At 39.4% G+C, this 12,026-nt stretch overlaps 1 protein-coding gene across 4 annotated transcripts in view; it reads right to left on the minus strand.

The window, feature by feature from the left end:
• LOC127423037 (transmembrane protein 94-like) overlaps positions 1 to 12,026 on the minus strand; it is a 54,299-nt gene that overhangs the window by 39,001 nt on the left and 3,272 nt on the right. The gene's annotated exons all lie outside the window — the stretch shown is intronic.

Here is a 12,026-nt window from a genome sequence, read left to right on the forward strand (position 1 = left end):
TAGTCTCATCTAAAGACCTAATTTTTAAGTCTTGTGGCAATACTTTGGAAACGGTGTGTATTTTAACATTTATTTAGGTGCAATGCCATGCCCCAAAGTAGGGCTAGGCGGTATGGTATATACAGCTCTGGAAAAAATTAAGAGACCACTGCAAAATGATCAGTTTCTCTGGATTTACTATTTATAGGTATTTGTGAGTAAAATGAACATTTTTGTTTTATTCTATAAAGTACTGAACATTTCTCCCAAATTCAAAATAAAAATATTGTCATTTAGAGAATTTATTTGCAGAAAATGACAAATGGTCAAAATAACAAAAAAGATGCAGTGTTTTCAGACCTCGAATAATGCAAAGAAAAGTTCATATTCATTTGTAAACAACACAATACTAATGTTTTAACTTAGGAAGAGTTCAGAAATCAATATTTGGTGGAATAACCCCGATTTTCAATCACAGCTTTCATGCGTCTTGGCATGCTCTCCACCAGTCTTTCACATTGCTCTTGGGTGATTTTATGCCACTCTTGGTTCTCTTTGTTTGATGGCTTGTGGCCATCCATCTGCCTCTTGATCACATTCCAGAGGTTTTCAATGGGGTTCAGGTCTGGAGATTGGGCTGGCCATGACTGGGTCTTGATCCAGTGCCCCTCTGTCCACACTTTGATTGACCTGGCTGTGTGGAATGGAGCAATGTCCTGCTGGAAAAAACAATCCTTAGAGTTGAGGAACATTGCCATGTCCTTCACAAAGATGAAAAGGTTCGGTGATGATCTGGGGGTGTTTCAGCAAGGCTGGAATCGGGCAGATTCATCTTTGTGAAGGATGCATGAATCAAGCCACATACAAGGTTATCCTGGAAGAAAACTTGCTTCCTTCTGTTCTGACAATGTTACCCAACTCTGAGGATTGTTTTTCCAGCAGGACAATGCTCCATGCCACACAGCCAGGTCAATCAGTGTGTGGATGGAGCACCACAAGCCATAAAACAAAGCTGAGCTGCTTGAATTTTTGTGCCAGGAGTGGCATAAAGTCACCCAACAGCAATGTGAAAGACTGGTAGAGAGCATGCCAAGACGCATGAAAGCTGTGATTGAAAATCAGGGTTATTCCAACAAATATTGATTTCTAAAAATGAATATAAACTTTTTTTCTTTGCATTATTCGAGGTCTGAAAACACTGCATCTTTTTTGTTATTTTGACCAGTTGTCATTTTCTACAAATAAATGCTCTAAATGACAATATTTTTATTTGGAATTTGGGAGAAATGTTGTCAGTACTTTATAGAATAAAACAAAAATGTTCATTTTACTCAAACACATACCTATAAATAGTAAATCCAGAGAAACTGATCATTTTGCAGTGGTCTCTTAATTTTTTCCAGAGCTGTATATTGTAGCAGTGTTATAACGTGTCAACCAGTAGGGATTTTTCTATTCCATGTATATCGCAATATGTAAATATCTGTGAATCCGAAACAAGTGAATTGCGGGAGAAGGAATTTATGTTTGTATTAAAAGGTGCTGTTTTCTCATTGACTTGGAGAACACTCTCTCATATGTGTGTACACAGCACACAGGCAGAAAGAGAAAGTGTAAACACGTTAAGATGGTTAAAATGAAAACTGATGTGCTAATTCTAGAACTCCAGAAGAGGGCGTGAAAACTCCAGAAGGGGGAGGGGTTACTCCAGAAGGGGGTTGGGCCCACTTCACTTCCACCCATGGTCAGGGTTAGGGTAAGGGCTGGGATAGGGTCTCTGTATATCTTTGCTGGCGGTTTGGAGCTCCCGCCAATTTTTGGAGCTCGGCCTACAGCTATATCCTTCTCAAATTTGGGAGTTTCCGAGTTGGGAGAATTCATAAACTTTCAACATGGCGGAGAAGAAAAAGCTTTCTGTGTCAAAATAAGAGTTCCCCAAAAAAATATACAATGAAACTGGTGTCCTCTATGTTTTTTCTCTGAAAACAAAACATTTGAATGCGAGTAAAACAATTTCAATAGCACATTTGGCAGCATCACTTCATGATCGGAGTGCATTACTACCACACTACAGCTCAGGAATTAGTAAGTTAAACTAACAGCTGCAGCAGTACTGTTCATCACTGCAACAGACGCAGGTAATCACACGCTCAGTCACTCAGTCGCTCTGTATCATACACATACACACATGTCCTTGTTTCTCCAATAACTTGTTAGAAACAGTCCAATCTGTCATTACAAGTTCTAAAGTCTGTTTTTCGAATTAGTAACGGAGGCTTGGGTGCATCTTTCAAACTAGCAACAGCAGATGCAGGTAATCACAGCCATGCTGATAGATGGACATACAGCACTTTTGCTTGTGTGATTTTGCCTCAATCAATTTTTGCTTATATCGCCCATACCCACCCCACAGACTTCCATTGCAAGTGCATTTCTGTATACCCCATTTTTGGTTTTACAATCTGAGGGACTATTCCCTAAATTATATTTTTAAATACAGAAAATCATGAAATCATGAGGTAAATCAAGTCACTATCCCTTTTTTTTAATAATGTTGTTAACTTTATACACCAGTCCTGACTCTCTTTACCAAAAGTGCTGAGGGAATGCACACAGACACTGCAATTCAAGCCTAGCTAGGCAACAAGATTGCTCAAAAAGGCCTAATATGGTAAAAAATAAAAATAAATAAATAAATAAAAGATGTAAGGCTCTCTCTCCACTATTACTCATTTGGCTATCCTATCATTATTTATGGAGTGGATCTGTAGGTCGGTTGGGGTCCTGTAGTAGAACATTAGGATCCCACCGCTATAAATAAACATAAAGCTTTCCCACAGCCAGAGACTGAGTGCCTGCACTAAATCCTTGCGGAAGCCTCCACACAGCGAGCATCTCTCACACATCAACAAGCAAGGATTTATCATCACCTTTCATATGGATGCATGCAGTTAAACTCACAGGTCCATTATGGGGACCACTCAAGACCCTGAAAAATGCATCACACAATTAAGCTAAGAACCGAGAGGAATGCTAATGCATCAACTGTAAACAACAGGAAGGCACTCTCACCTGTTCACGGTACTCAGGATTAATCACACACAACAACAGATTTAAGTCTTCCCATGCAAAAGCTAAATGTTGCTTCCTAGAAAGCAGAGTCCAAGACCTGGGTTGGAGGGGCTGTAGCCCTGAATCTTTTCTGGATGGCTCAGAATGTTTTAGAGGCAATAGGGCTCAACAATCAAAAATGTGCAGACTGTAGTCGTCATATTTGATTACCGGTACTCCATCTGTCGCGACTCTCAGCTGTGATGGTCAGTAATGCCGAAGCTGTTAATTTAACTCTATTTCTCAGCTATTGTGTAGTAGTAATCCAAGCAAACTCACACACTGACTGACAACACAGTTTGTCAATGTTAGCTCAACATGCTCACTGCACACACAAGACAGTCTATTGTCGCCACCTGCTGGCTCTAATCTTTAATGTCACAGGGATGAATGAAAATTCACACATCTAACTGCTCTTACACGTTAGTTTGTAACACCATGAACACATCCGGAGTGATACAAAGAGTAAAGCATCCCAGTGCTGATTGACTAAGCTATAAGCACTTTTGGAATGCCTCTCATCTAATCAGATTTAAGGAGCTAACTGTTGTATAAATAGCGATATTCTTGAAATTCTTGCTTGATAATGACATATAAAGACAGCCTTACAGACCTAAATAATGTGATTGTAGCTCAGCTTTTTGCAGCATGTATACAAATTAATCTGAGCACAACTGGCCTCAACGTTGTGCTTGTGCTCCAAAAGAACTGTGACTTACATTGAACACTTCCTTAGCTTATGTCCTTCCTTCAAATATTCGGTTACACATTGTCATGTATACTTGGACAGACAGATGAAGACTATAGCTTGACTATGCAAAAAAACCCTGTAGCTCAATTATAACTGCTCATGTAAATGTGCTGAATGAGGATTTTTTTTCCTGCTGGCACTATCAGACAAGTAGTTCAGATTTGTACTTGCCTTGATTTGTTTATACTTTTCTACTTATTCTAACTAATGCCTCAAAACTAAGCCATTTTCTAAATCTCATCTATGTCAGCCAGCTAAATAATGTTACATTGGTAATCAGAAAAATTCTACAGAATTAGCAAACCAACCATGTTAAAAACACCACAGAAAAAAGTGTGCAAGGCATAAAAACACGCGTACATGATCAACAAATTGTTTGAACATATGAGCGTAATCAAAATCATTCATCTGTCGTGATGACACAATGTGATATTAAATATATGAAGGAAGGAAATCAGCTGAGAAAGTGTTGAATTAGGGCTGCCAAATTTTTGTCACACGAATATGGGATGCTTAAGCATTTTGCTTCAATACTGGAAGTCTTCATTTCGGCCAAAATACAAAAACACTAATATGGTACAGTTGGCAACCCTACAGTATGTTGAAAACACTTTGAATACACCTGATTTTTGGAGCATGTGCACAAAACAAAGGCCAGTTATGGTCCGACTAACATGTATACATGAAGCCGAGCTACAGTCACATTATCTAGGTCTGTTAGTTAGACTTCACAAAAATCGGATTGGTACAATTTCAGTCAGGCGAAATGGTTTGCATGACATTTTAAAAGGATTACATTAAGTCTGACTGAAACCAAACTTTTAAAGTGCATGAAAACATACAGTTTCGCTGACCTTCATCACCTACAGTGAATATCACAACTATGTACCAACCAGCCGAGTCGTGTATCAACGTACGAATGTATTATTTACACTTGTACATAGCTTTGCTTTATGATATAGCACTAATGGGCTAAACCCCAGATGCCATTTATTGCTAGTGCTACCCCAGCACAAACAAATCACAATCAACTCAGGAGTTTGTTACAGTAAGTGTGCACAGATCCACTCACTTTATCTTTCCAGAACCAGGACCGATTTTTCAGGATCATGGCAGCACCTAGTCCCTCTGCGGCTGACAGACTGTTCAGAATGCAGCTCTATGTGTGACTGGTGTGTGTGTGTGGGTTGGACAGGAGTGTGCAGGGCGGCTATGGAATATGCTGTTGTTTCAGCACCAGTCGCACAGTCTGGACAGACAGTCTCTGCGCATTCTAAAGCTTTTTTAGCTGTCCCAGTACAGCAGGGTAGCTGGGATGCACCCAAAGCAGACCTCACTAAATCAAAGTAATTGTCCATAGAGAGGAGGATGAAAAACACTTTTCAAATGGTAACAGTGTGTAGACCGAGAGGAGATCTCCTGAAGCCACTTAAACGAAACAAGATTGAACTGAAAAAGAAAAGAAAGGAGATTTTGTGAATTCTAGCTTTAATTAGCCTGAGAGGTTTGCAAAGGCAGCAGAAAAGAATAAAATGGTGTAAATTAAAATAAAAAGCAAGACAGGGTTGGGCAGGTAACAGGCATGGGGAGCTTTTAAGAGAAAGAGTTAGAGTATGAAGTAAGGGATTCAGGGATGACAGGACATAGAGGGAAAATGGAGCTCTGACATAAGCAAAAGCGTGGCATGCCCTCACTGCCCCTTCCAGGCATTCATCCATAACGGCTAACACAGCAGTTTACGATCCTAGCACTAATGAGGCAGAGCAGGACAGGGTCATCCTCACTGAACTGTCCTAAACCTCACATCTTCATTGAAACTCACTAATGGTTCTATTTACAAACCTCACAATTCATTAGTGATGCTTCCTAAGGCAAGCGTCTCTAACTTTTGCTCATACTTTGAACAAAGCTCAAACACTTAAAGTATTAAACACTGGCATACAATTCATTCTGCAACATTAGAGGCTGTTCACACTAAAAGGCATGTATCTAGCAGCTAGACGCAGGTCTTGCTGTATTTTTCAGCATCTCACGCAGATGCGTCACGATTTTTAGATGCCATCTCAGGTTAAAAAGAACTTGAACTATATGACAGAACCCTAAACTATGCATTAATAAGTCCCCTTTCTATTGGTCAGATTGGATTGTGAGGGGGGTTAATACACTCGGTGACCTATATGAGAGTGGAGTATTGAGACCTTTTGAAAATTTGGTTCAAAATTTTGGAATTCCCAAATTTCAATTTTATAAGTATTTACAGCTGCGCCACCTACTCTGCACTGTTTTTGGGAGTGGCACGCACCCCCCAAAGCGGCAGATACTCTGGGAGTGGTGATTACTGCTTTTGGAAAAGGTCATGAGGCATCAAGTGTATTACTCCCTGCTAATTCAGAGTCTGGGGCACGGAGCTTTAAATTCCCTCAAAAGGTTATGGGAGGAAGATTTAAATTTGTTTTTGGACAAGGGAGTGTGGGCTAGGATTCTTAAAAACGTCAAGTCTGTATCTAGAGATGCAAGGGTGCACCTTATGCAATTTAAGATTCTACACAGATTTTATCGGACCCCTTCTAAATTGTATAGACTTGGTATAGACTTAACCCACCTGCTGGCGATGCCATTTAGAAGATGGAGACACCACCCATGTTTTTTGGGGGTGTTGTAAGATACAGGAGTTCTGGATGAGGGTCCAGACTTTTATGGCCGACGTATTGGGTACTCGGATCTCCTTTTGCCCCAGGCTCTGTATTTTGGGTGACGGGGCAGTCACTGATGTAGGAGATAAGTACATGAAGAATTGGATCCTGGCCGGTGTTATGGTGGGCAGGCAGATTATCCTTAGAGGATGGAAGTCAGCTGGAGCCCCCTCTTTTCGTGAGTGGTGTGAGGAGATGGGCAGGGTGGCAGCTTGGGAAGAGTTTTCATATAGAAGGCTAGGCAACATGGATATGTTCATCAGGAGGTGGGGCAGCTATTTGGCCTTTTTGGAGGGCTCTCGGGGAGGGGCAGTGGAGGAAGACGTGTTGTTTTAAATGTGTATGTTGTAGCCTTTTTGTTTTTGAACATATACTTTTTTAAATGTATTTCTAAATATTTTCTTCTGTTTTATTGTTTGTTTGTGTGTCTTTGTCAATTATATTTGACCACTGGGGTATCTGTTTATGTTGGGTGGTGGGGTGGGGTGGTTAATGTTCGGGAGGAAGGGTTGTAAATAATATAATGTGATTCCAAATATTCTGTTATTTTTTATATATATATATATATATATATATATATGTTATATGGAATCAATAAAAACTTTTAATAACAAAAAGAACTTGAACTGTAAAAAAGCATATCGAGACACCCGTGTTTCCCTGCGTCTAGCTTTTTTGATGCAAGGATGCATTTGGTGTGAATGGCCCCTTTCATAGTGCCACGGACATGAATTATATCTAAACTTGTGGGGCTTGGGCCTGGAAGATGCTAAAACATGCAAAAAATTCCCTAGACTTGAAAAGCCTGAATCAAATGAAAAGGGACAATAATATCATAGCCCAGATCACACTAGAAACCACCCAGCAATGCCCTAGAAACCACTCAGCAATGCCCAAGCAACCACCCAGGCCACCCTTACAACCACATAGCAATGTGCCAAAAAACAAACAGAAAACCTTAGCAACACCCTGGCTACCACCCAGAGCACCCTAGCATTGTGGCGTTGACTTTTGCATGGAAAAGTATTACTCAATTTTCTAATTTTATTTAAAGAAAATGTTAAAACCTCACAATCTTATTGAACCTTATATGGGTGCTCCGATCAGGATTTTATCAGCTGATACCGATCACCAATCTTCTTGTCACCTGATCGGCCGATACCGATCCTGATAATTTCACCTTTTATCAGGATCTCTGTCATAACTGGCTATATATATAAGCTTTCTGCACATGGTCACTGTAAACTGAATTTTCCTCTTCCTAGTAATATCACTTTGCTTTGTCATTTCTGACAAAAACAGTTTAAAAAGTTTAAAAGGCTTGTTCATTTTTATATGACTTTAAAACAAGTATAGGCTAACAAAATATTCTCTATATTAAGACAGATAAAACTCTAAAAAAAAAAATGAAGCTATAGTGTCAAACTGAAGACAAACTAATAAGCCATAGGTGACATTTTTTATTATTGATTCACTGTTACTGTTTCGTATAACTACTATTATTCCTTATTCTATTTCTATTTTATTTTTGCATTTTATTTAATAAATTATATTATGGTATCTTAATATTGTATAAAGAATTATTATATTTATAAATTCCTTCCCTTCCTTTTCATTTAGTTGGATGATTTTATTAATAGTTCATTTTTCACTTGTTGCTGCATGAACTTTAATGAGGGGATCATGCGCTCTCTCATGAGGGCAAGAGATGAAAGGAAAGTGGAGAAAGAGCGCATGTTTCTGGACTCTGCAAGTGCTACTATTATTAATGTCATTTAATCGGAAGACATTTAATAGATTAAGTTTGAATTACACCACATCTTGTAACTCGTGTTATTACTGAGATACCTTTGCCCGGTGGAGACTGAGCAGCTGCTGCCATGAACGATAATAAGGACCGTTTCACAGCTTGTGCTGTTTTCCCTTTGCCTTGTTGGGTGTGAAACGCCACATTAACAGTACAGTACACAAACATTTCATATTCGCCATAACTCTCCCACTGCATCGTTCTTAACTGCTGAATCAAGTTTGTTGTCTTACAACACTATGCCAGTATTCCCCACACTCTGTGATGACATGTCAGTGCTGCTGAAGTCTTAAAGGAGCCGCGCATCTTTTGCGACATGAGCGATTGGTTTATGTGATCGGCCAAATTACCGATCACCGATCGAATCATAGGATGTGAATATCGGCCGATACCAATGGTGGCCGATCAATCGGAGCATCCCTAGAACCAAACAACCGTGCAACACATTCCAGCCCAAGTTTCCAAGCCAGATCCCTCTATTCTACACCAGCCACAGTAACAACTGTAAAAGCTATCCTTACCCAATGTTTCTGCAAATTCTGTTTTTGGCACCTTTCTGAGTAAACTCTACAGACTGTTGTGCGTGAACATCCAGGAGATCAGCAGTTACAGAAATACTCAAACCAGCCCATCTGGAACCAACAATCATGCCACTGTCGAAATCACCGAGATCACATTTTTTCCCTATTCTGATGGTTGATGTGAACATTAACTGAAGCTCCTGACCCGTATCTGCATGACTTTATACACTGCACTGCTGCCACATGATTGGCTGATTAGTTAAATCACATGAATACATAGGTATACAGGTTTTCCTAATAAAGTATTCAGTGAGTGTATATGAAAAAAATCTAATCACAACAATTTGTGTGACAAATGTATTTTACCATGCTGCTTAGACATGAAAATAACCCCCTGCTTTCACATGCTAGGGGCAAAAACTTCCATTGTCAATGTAATTTTTTTTCTAATGTGCCGTATTAGCACATTATGAATTACAACACAGAAATTCACTGCAACATGTCAGCCTGTCTTCATGTCCAAAGTCAAGAGTAAAAGGTGATATGTGTTTCTCAATCATGCAAATGCGTCTAGTGTGGTTCAAGTTGAACTGTTAATTATTACAGAACATGTCAGCAAAAAATACCCATTAACATGACCAGGCGATAAGAATGAAACTCCACTGTAAATGTGTTAAGTAACAAAATCTAAGCAAATAATTTTCAGGATTTCTTGTCCTTGTATTTTATCACGAAATAATTTTCTGTTATGTATAGCATTATTTCTATAGTCTTTTAAAACCTTCTGTACGGAGAATACCTAAGGTATTAAATAAAACAAAAGTGAAAGCTCTCTGGTGTGGTCACAACTTCAGCGTGGTCTACAAAACCCAGTATTACTGAGTAAGAGTTCAAGCTTTATCAACACAACTGTAAGCACAGGCTATTTAATACTACATGAGTGTGTTTGATACGTTGTCACTGGTGGCTGAATTATGTTGTTTAGAAAATGTGCTTAAGGCATGAAGTTTATACAGAAAGTTGTGTACAAAATAATGTACAGTCAGTCATTCATTATTATAAAATAAGCAATACAGAGTGATCAAGACGCCAACAGGAAACGGAGTGGTCTTGTATCTTCTTTAAGGGGTTTATTTGCAATAATGACTAGGCTGACAAAACATTTCCCTGCTTATAACAGTGGCAAGAAAAAGTTTGTGAACCCTTTGGAATTCATTATTATTAATATTCTTATTTTTTTGGACCATTCTTTCTTACAGAACTGCTTCAGCTCAGCCATATTCCAAGGATGTCTGGTGTGAACGGCTCTCTTGAGGTCATTCCACAGCATCTCTATTGGGATAAGGTCTGGGCTCTGACTGGGCAACTCCAAAAGGTGGATTTTCTTTTTTTAAGCCATTCTGTGGTGGATTTACTTCGATATTCAGGGTAATTGTCCTTCTGTATCACCCAATTTCTACTGAGCTTCAGCTGCCGCACAGTCACCCTGACATTATCCTGTAGGATATCTTGATAAACTTGGGAATTAATTTTTCCCCTCGATGATGGCAAGCGGTCCAGGCCCCAAAACAGCAAAGCAGCCCCAAATCATGATGCTCCCTCCACTGTACTTCACTGTTGGGATGATGTTTTCATGTTTGTATGCGGTGCCCTTTGTATGCCATACGTAGTGCTGCCTGTTTTCACCAACAATTTAAGTTTCATCAGTCCACAAAACATTTTCCCAGTGGCGTTGTGGAGTGTCAACGTGGTCTTTGGCAAATTTCAGGCATGTAGCAATGTTTTTGTTGGAAAGCAGCGGCTTCCTTTGTGATGTCCTGCATGGACACCATGACTGTTTATTGTTTTCCATATAGTGGACTCATGAACAGAGATGTTAACCAGTTCCAATGATTCCTTCAAGTTTAGCTGTCACTCTAGGGTTCTTTTTTACCTCACTGAGCATTCGGTGGTGTGCCCTTTGAGTCATCTTGGCTGGACGGCCACCTCCATGGAGAGTAGCCACAGTACTAAATTGTCTCCATTTATAGACAATTTGTCTAACTGTGGACAGATGAGTATCTTAGCTCTTCTAGATAACTTTGTAACCCTTTCCAGCTTTATGCAAAGCAACAATTCTTGATCGAAGGTCTTCTGGGATCTCTTTTTTCTAAGCATGGTCCACATCAGCAGATGCTTCTTGTGAACAGCAAACTCAAAATGTTTCAGGCTGTGTCTCGTTTGGAAGGCTGCATCCTCCGGAGGTCGCATTTGTCGGCCGCATACATCATCAAGGCTGTCTCGTTTCAGAAAAGGGAGTAGGACACTTCGAATGCAGCCTTCGAATGTGACCTTTTTTCACGGGAATTCAGAGGATGCATGAGGTGTATCCCTCGTGGCCACTCACAACCCAAAATTCTTTGCTTCAACGGAAATGTCTTAAAAAAAATTACGCCAATTTGCCCGTAAATATGATGTTCAAATGCAAGGAATGTTAATTCCCAAGTTGAAGTACCTCAGTAGATGGGTGCAGAGTATATAATATGTATAATTATATTAATATATAATTAAAATAAAGTATTAGACTAAAAGTACACCTGTAAAATCTATTTTCTTTTCTCTTTACATCATTATAACTCTCCTAAATTGTACCTCATACATTCCCTTCCAGAGGAACTTTGTTCCCCTCTCACTCAAAGCGCTCGTGCTTGTTTAAGAGTGGCGTGCTGTCATAGCAAAAATGTTACATTCCGTTTCCGTTTGTCCTACGAAGGCCGTCTCGTTTAAACGAGGCTTGTTTAAAGGAGGATGCTCGGTATACTGCAGCCTTCAAAGGATGTGTTCTACCTAGCACACAGCCTTCGAAACGAGACACAGCTAAAAAGTCAAAGTAGCTCTAAACCATACCTCCAATCTAGTTGACTCTAATTAGCTTCTGTTGACATCATTAGCCAAGGAGTTCACATACTTTTTCCAACCTATACTGAATGTCAGAATGCTGAATCAATATGTACAAAAACAATACAATAATTTGTGTTATTATTTAAAACAGATTGTATCTGTTCATTATTGTAATTTAGATAATGATCAAAACAGATCAAGACAAATTTACACATAAATGCAGGTAATTCCAAAAGTTTCACATACTTCTTCTTGACACTGTATATGGGTATTTACCAGAAAAA

Source organism: Myxocyprinus asiaticus, chromosome 32 (assembly GCF_019703515.2).
Source record: "Myxocyprinus asiaticus isolate MX2 ecotype Aquarium Trade chromosome 32, UBuf_Myxa_2, whole genome shotgun sequence".
NCBI lineage: Eukaryota > Metazoa > Chordata > Actinopteri > Cypriniformes > Catostomidae > Myxocyprinus > Myxocyprinus asiaticus.